This window comes from Entelurus aequoreus, linkage group LG12 (assembly GCF_033978785.1).
Source record: "Entelurus aequoreus isolate RoL-2023_Sb linkage group LG12, RoL_Eaeq_v1.1, whole genome shotgun sequence".
NCBI lineage: Eukaryota > Metazoa > Chordata > Actinopteri > Syngnathiformes > Syngnathidae > Entelurus > Entelurus aequoreus.
In genome coordinates this window covers 18208136-18216095 of record NC_084742.1, presented here as the reverse complement: position 1 = coordinate 18216095, position 7960 = coordinate 18208136, and the positions used below count along the sequence as shown (strand labels likewise).

The 7960-nt window shown below is 40.3% G+C and overlaps 1 protein-coding gene across 19 annotated transcripts in view; it reads right to left on the bottom strand.

Moving 5' to 3' along the window:
* Positions 1-4710, bottom strand: part of LOC133661622 (ELKS/Rab6-interacting/CAST family member 1-like) — a 144035-nt gene extending 139325 nt beyond the window's left edge. For all 19 annotated transcript variants that reach the window (XR_009827969.1, XR_009827970.1, XR_009827971.1 and 16 more), the window contains exon 1: positions 4493-4710. The gene's annotated coding sequence lies outside the window, so the exon portion shown is untranslated. The remainder of the gene's footprint in view (positions 1-4492) is intronic.
* Between the last annotated feature and the right edge of the window lie 3250 nt (positions 4711-7960).

Below are 7960 nucleotides of genomic sequence, written 5' to 3'. Positions count from 1 at the left end.
ATGCTACCTCAGTAGAAGCATTTAAGTCTTTTGTATACCCGAGCCTTTAAATACGCCTCTTTTTAGACCAGTTGATATGCCGTCACTCTTTCTGATCTGCTCCCCTCTACTGCGGGGAGAGTTTATCGGGTGGCCACAGATCAGTTTCCACGGAGGAGGCACTAGCTGTTCTAAGTCGGGACCCAGGATGGACCACTCCTCTTTGCATCAGTTGGTGACGTCTCTACGCTGCTGACTAGTTTGCAATGCAAGAGGATCCACTGCTGGCCTCACTTTGAACTGGACTCTCACGTTATTAACTGTATCCACTAGACATCCATTGCACCGGTCACCCAAAGGAAGGGTCCCCACAAGGTTTGTCGTTGTTCCCATTGGGTTGAGTTTTTTCTTTCTTGCACTGATGTGTGATCTGAGCTGAGGATGTTATTGTGCCTCGTGCAGCCCATTGAGATATTTTGGATTAAGGGCTATATAAGTACACTTTGATTGATTGATTGATTGATTGATATTTTAAGTAAGCCTAAAATATGTAAACTGAAGTACCCGCAGAAAAAAGCCAAACACGCACGGGAGAACATGCATTGCACACTCCACACACAGTGTCCAAACAGAAATGCGAAAACGCACACAGCGTAAACTAGACGTTATTGTCAGTAGTAATGTCAAAAGAATTAGGGTAGTTTAAACAGACTTGAACAATAAATGCACTACTTAACATGAAATAAATAAAAATTAAAACTTATTATGAAGGTGTGGCGGCATGTATTTTTCTGTGGTGGTGTGCCACAAACAATTACATGTAGGAGACACCCTGGGGAGGGAGAGATGGATGGATGGATGGTGGAAAGATGATGTATGGATGGATGATGAATGGATGAGAGACAGACAGACAAGGCAGATACTGCAGATGGATGGATGAATGGTTCAGTAAATAATTGTGAGATGTAGAAAACATCAAACCCTCCCTTTCCCATAGAACGATTGAAGTGTCTACAGTGTTGGCTGTAATCTGTAGTAGGAAGCAGGTTGCCTGGCTTGGACTCCCTGTATGCAGGACAAAGACATGGAGCAGTGGGAGGAAATCACAGCGTCCCTTTCCTCTTTCTCTCTCTTTTCCTCTCCCACTGAGCGTTGCACAACACGGCAGCAGAATCCACCTCCTTCCCGCCTGCATCAACACGTGCTATCACATTCACACTCCATTTGCGTTGCAAATGTGTTTATTATCTGCACACACAAGTGTCGTGTTTGTGCTGCTTTGGCTTTGTACTGGTGCTGCAGATATGCTGGCTTTGTTTTCAGCCCACACAAGTTTGATAAATCACTCCAGACATTAACAATACAAGAAGACAAAAGTGTCAAACAGGGAGCTGATATTAGGATAGAAACTTTATTCATGTAAAGTTAGCTAAAAGAACACACAAAGCCTCTTTTCCTTAATCTGCAAATATAAGGCAAACAATAACAAGCTTGATAGATTATGGAAAACAATACTTTTCAACAAAACAGGATAAAAATTTGATGATCAACTACAGCCTGCACAATATTAATATGTGGAGTAAAATCATAGAACAATCTGAATAAGTGACCTCAAGAAATGTACCAAATTACAACACAGTACAAGCTTGTGTAAGAAACTAACCTCGACTACTAGCATATGTATGTTCTTAACAACAGCAGTGAGCTTCTGTCATATTAAAGATCTTTGATTCATTCGCCTTTTACAGCAACTGCACACTCCTGTTATAAAGGTGTCCTAAAAACAGCAGTGCACCGGTGTCCTATAGAGGATCTTAGAACACCAGTTTTGCAACAGATTATTTAAAACAGCAGTGCACTCCTGTCATATCGAGGATCTCTGACTAGCATTTTTACAGCAGAGTACTACTGTCATATAGAAAATCCTTAAATGCTATTTTTGAGGCATATCCCTAAAACTGTTGTTAGGGAGAATCTTGGATCACTGTTTTTTTCAGCAGATTCCCCAAAAAAGCATTGCTCTCCTGTCATAAAAGAGGATCTTTGAATACTATTTTTAAACAGAGTTCTAAAAAACAGTTTGCACTGCTGTTATATAGAGGATCTTTGGCTACTGTTTTTCAGCAGATTACAAAAAAAACAGCAGTGATCTCTTGTCATATAAAACATTGTTGAATACTCTTTGTTTAAGCAGCACATTCCTGTCTTTCATGGGATCTCTGACGGGCATTTTTGTATAAAATTCTCAAAAACAGCAGAGAGCGTCATATGGAAAATTTTTGACTAACATTTTTGCAGCTGATTCCTAAAAAACAGCGTAGTCCTGTCATATAGAACATCTTTGTAAACTATTTTTGAAGCAGATTTCTAAAAACAGCAGCACATTCCTGTCATTCAGGGGATCTCTGACAGGCATTTTTGTAGCAGATTCTCAAAAACAGTAGAGCACTCCTGTCATATAGTGAATCTTTGAATACTCTTTTTGAAACAGATTTCTAAAAACAGCAGTGCACTGCTGTTATATGGAGACTAGCATTTTGCATTGATCACACCTGACATATGGAAGATCATTGACTACCATTATTTGCAGCAGATTCCAAAAAACAGCGGTGCTCTCCTGTCATATAGAAAATATCGGAATACTATTTTGGAAGCAACTTCCTAAAAACAGCAGCGGATTTCGTCATTCAGTGGATGTCTGAGAAGCATTTTTGCAGCAGATTCTCAAAAACAGCACTGTGCTGTTGTCATAAAGAAAATAATTGAAAAATATTTTTGAAGCAGATTCTTCAAAACAGCCGAACACTCCTATCACTTAGAGGATTTGTGAATACTATTTTGCAGCAAATTCCTAAAAGCAGCAGCGAGGTACTGTCATTCAGAGGATTTCTGACAAGCCTTTTTGTATCCACTTCCTAAAAATAGCAGAACACTCCTGTCATATAGAGAATTTTGACTACCATTTTTGCAGAAGATTCTTCAAAACAGCAGAACACTCCTATCATATACAGGATCTTTAAATACTATTTTTGCATCAGATTCCAAAAAACAGCAGCTCAGTCATTCACATGATCTCTGACGCACAGAACTCCTGATATATAGAGGATCTTTGGGGCGGTATAGCTCGGTTGGTAGAGTGGCCGTGCCAGCAACTTGAGGGTTCCAGGTTCGATCCCCGCTTCCGCCATCCTAGTCACTGCCGTTGTGTCCTTGGGCAAGACACTTTACCCACCTGCTCCCAGTGCCACCCACACTGGTTTAAATGTAACTTAGATATTGGGTTTCACTATGTAAAAGCACTTTGAATCACTAGAGAAAAGCGCTATATAAATATAATTCACTTCACTTTGACTACTGTTTTTGCAGAAGATTCCTAAAAACAGCTGAGCGCCCCGCTAGAGGATCGTTGGCTATCTTTTGCAGCAGATTTCTAAAAACAGCAAAGTGTTTCCATCATGAGGGGTGGCGTGGCTCGGTTGGAAGAGCGGCCTTGCCAACAACTTGAGGGTTCCAGGTTTGATCCCCGCTTCCACCATCACTGCCGTTTTGTACTTGGGCAAGATACATCACCCACCTGCTCCCAGTGCCACTCACACTGGTTTAAATGTAACTTGAGTTTCACTATGTAAAACTGCTTTAAATTACAAGAGAAAAGCGCTATATAAATAAAATTTACTTCACTTCATCATAGGAAGGAACTTTGACTAGTATTTTTGAACCAGAATCCTTAAAAAGTAGCGTAGTCCTATCGCATTGATGATGATGGACTACCATTTTTTGCAGCAAATTAAAAAGAAACAGCAGTGATCTCTTGTCATATAGAACATCTATGAATACTATTTTTGAAGCAGATTCGTAAAAAACTACAGCACGTTCCTGTCTTTTAGAGGATCTCTGACTCGCATTTTTGCAGCAGATTCTCAAAAACAGCCGGGATCTTTTAATACTATTTTTTTGCAGCATATTTTTCAAAACAGCCAAACACTCCTGTCACATAGAGGATCCTTGAATACTATTTTTAAAAACAGCAGCTCAGTCCTGTCATTCAGAGGATCTCTGACTAGCATTTTTGCAGCACAGCACTCCTGTCACATAGAAGATCTTTGACAACCGTTTTCTGCAGCAGATTCCTCAAAACAGCTTAGTGCTCCTATCATATAGGCTCTTGCTTTATGCCACAGAGCATAGGAGATGTACTACAAAATGTGTTCTGATTGTTATTGTTATGATTGTTGGAATGTGCAAGCGATCTTTGATTTGTGCACCAATGCTGGAAGTCAACTCCAAACTAAAGTCCCCCTGCAAGGCGGCTAAAGCTGAAAGATGTGTGGCCATCAAATTTTAATTATGTTATTGCTGATGTTCCGGAGCACACACACACGCACGCACGTAGGTAGGTAGGTAACAGACACACAGCATTCAGTCGATGTAACACGATAGCAACACACAACCATAGCTGTTGAACATGACAACATCCATGCTCAAGCTCTGACAGCTAACTTCCACTACTCACCGTGCCTTGAAACGGTTGTCAAATACGCGCCGATTTGACGAGCACGACGGTCCAGAAGGCGCACCAAGCGGCTTACAAGGACCTGGAAAATTTCGCCGACGTTGTCAGACTGTCTTTCGCTGTCTTTTCCGCTCGCTTTCCCCGCCTGGATGAGTCTTTCCTGGACGCTTCTCGCCACCACCCCCCCCCCCAAGTCTGCCAGCTCTTCCACAGGCGGCTTCCCCAGTGCGCGGTCGCTCTGATGACGTCATGACGCAGGAGCGCGTCCCCGAGACGCAGCCACGCCCCCTCGTAGCCTACCTTCTTCCCTCCTCCGCCTCCTCCCACAGCTGAGCTGAGAAGCCAGCTAGGAGCTAGTAGTTGTAAGCCATTAGTCTAGCGAGAGCATTGTCAATTTTGTGGGGTTATCTATGTTTTTTTTGGACATTTTCTCTTAGATATGGGTCCCCATAGCACCATTCAGTGTAGATGTTAATGTAATGTTAACACAAGCACCATTATTATCAAACAATGGTATGAATTAGCGATGTCCGATAATATCGGACTGCCGATATTATCGGCCGATAAATGCTTTAAAATGTAACATCGAAAATTATCGGTATCGGTTTCAAAATTATCGGTATAGGTGTAAAAAAAATAAAATGTATGACTTTTTAAAACGTCGCTGTGTACACGGACGTAGGGAGAAGTACAGAGGCACTGCCTTTGCGTGCCGGCCCAATCACATAATATCTACGGCTTTTCACACACACAAGTGAATGCAACGCATATTTGGTCAACAGCCATACAGGTCACACTGAGGGTGACCGTATAAACAACTTTAACACTGTTACAAATATGCGTCACACTGTGAACCCACACCAAACAAGAATGACAAACACATTTCGGGAGAACATCCGCACCGTAACACAACATAAACACAACGGAACAAATACCCAGAACCCCTTGCAGCACTAACTCTTCCGGGACACTACAACATACACCCCCGCTACCACCCCCCTCCCCCCACCTCAACTTCCTCATGCTCTCTCAGGGAGATCATGTCCCAAATTCCAAGCTGCTGTTTTGAGGCATGTTAAAAAAAATAATGCACTTTGTGACTTCAATAATAAATATGGCAGTGCCATGTTGGCATTTTCTTCCTCAACTTGAGTTTATTTATTTTTGGAAAACCTTGTTGCATTGTTTAATGCATACAGCGGGACATCACAACAAAATGAGGCATAATAATGTGTTAATTCCATGACTGTATATATCGGTATCGGTTGATATCGGAATCGGTAATTAAGAGTTGGACAATATCGGAATATCGGCTATCGGCAAAAAAGCCATTATCGGACATCTCTAGTATGAAACCTTATTAATGTCGTCATGTGACCAGGGTACTTAAACAGGTGGCCTGTGGGACAAATACAGTCAGTGAGCAGCCTGTGAGTTCAGTTAAAAAAACTTTTTTTGTTTTAATATTCAAGTATGCAACTTGTTTCAAAAAGAGGTTTGATGATTGTGATAGCGTGTTGCATCAAATAATACTTAAAAGGGAACTGCTTTTTTGGAATTTTGCCTACCATTCGCAACAATCCTTATTTCAAACAAGCACACATATTTTTTAATGCGTTCTACACAAATAAACGCTAGCAAGAGTCTGCTAACATTGGAGGTAATGGGATTCACTCTATTCCGCCTATAAAGTGCTCTAAAAAACGTTAAAAAAACATCCACTAAAGTTTTATATCAACGTCGAGACCCAGGGTGGACCACTCATCTGTGCATCAGTTGGTGACGTCTCTGCGCTACTGACTTGTCTCCACTTAAGATGATCTCCTGCTGCCCCCACTATGGACTGGACTCTCACACTATTAACTAGATCCACTCGACGTCCATTGCACTGGTCGCCCAGGAGGGGGGGTCCCCACATCTGCGGTCCCCTCCAAGGTTTATCATTGTAGCCCATTGGGTTGAGTTTTTCCTTGCCCTGATGTGGGATCTGAGCCGAGGATGTCGTTGTGACTTGTGCAGCCCTTTGAGACACTCGTGATTTAGGGCTATATAAATAAACTTTAATTGATTGATTGATTATATACATGCTGTAAGTATATATGCAATGTAGTAACAGTCACATTCATAAAAACTAGGGCTGTCAACGTTAACGTGTTAACGCATGTGATTAATTTTAAAAAATTATTGCGTTACCATAAATTAATGAAAATAATCAGTGTTGGTTTTGACCGACGGAAGGCAGTACGCATTGCACGGGTAGTGATCACGCCACACGCTTGTGTGATGATAGTTAGACCAATGTGCTCTGCGCCCTTCAAAACAAACTCCGACGGAAGTTTTGAAAAAACTGGGGTAATTATTTGATATTGCAGCGACAAACTTTCTTATCATCGGGGCACATCAAGTTTAGAATAGCATCTTAAAGCGAAACATGAATGTGAGGATGGCGCCGCTAGCATGAATGCTACATGGACAACAAACAGAGGACAACTAACTATGCTGGCTAAGTTTATCTGTGTTTACCAAAGATAAATTAAAGTATGACTTTTGGAAATAAGCTTGTTTGTGTAACCGAGGTTTTGTAATTAGATGTAGCTCCGCAGAAAAGACCGACAGTTACAAGGGAATCGAGAGGCACATTCTTTGTTGACAACTGTCACATTTCTCGTCAACTCTGGTTTTTCGTTAAGGCACCTTCTTGTAAAATATCCACTGTTATATGTTACACTTTTTTAGGTGTCAGTTTGCTCCTTTCTCTCCATGACTTTGACTCCCTGCCTCAAGCCTGTGATGTTCCTGCATGGAATTAAAGTATTTACAACACAAAACATTACATATGATAATGTACAGTATCACTAGATTTTAAGAACATTTTAGTTCCCCTAAAACAGTGGTTCTCAAACTTTTTTTGTCATCCCCCACTTTGAACAAGGGGGAGTTTTCAAGCCCCACCTGCCCCCATCGCCCCAACAGAACGCTAATGCCAAGCTTAACATTTTCAAATTTATTGAACATAAAGTAACATCAAGTTGTATACATTCAAACTCAATAACATAAAATAACATCAAGTTCAATAATAAATAAAATAACTGTGCAGCTGTGGTATAACTTACATCAAGTTCAATAATAAATCAAATAACTTGCATCAAGTTCAATAATAAATCAAATAAAAGTGTTATAACTTGCATCAAGTTCAATAATAAATCAAATAAAAGTGTTATAACTTGCATCGAGTTCAATAATAAATCAAATAAAAGTGTTATAACTTGCATCAAGTTCAATAATAAATCAAATAAAAGTGTTATAACTTGCATCAAGTTCAATTATAAATCAAATAAAAGTGTTATAACTTGCATCAAGTTCAATAATAAATCAAATAACTTGCATCAAGTTCAATAATAAATCAAATAAAAGTGTTATAACTTGCATCAAGTTCAATTATAAATCAAATAAAAGTGTTATAACTTG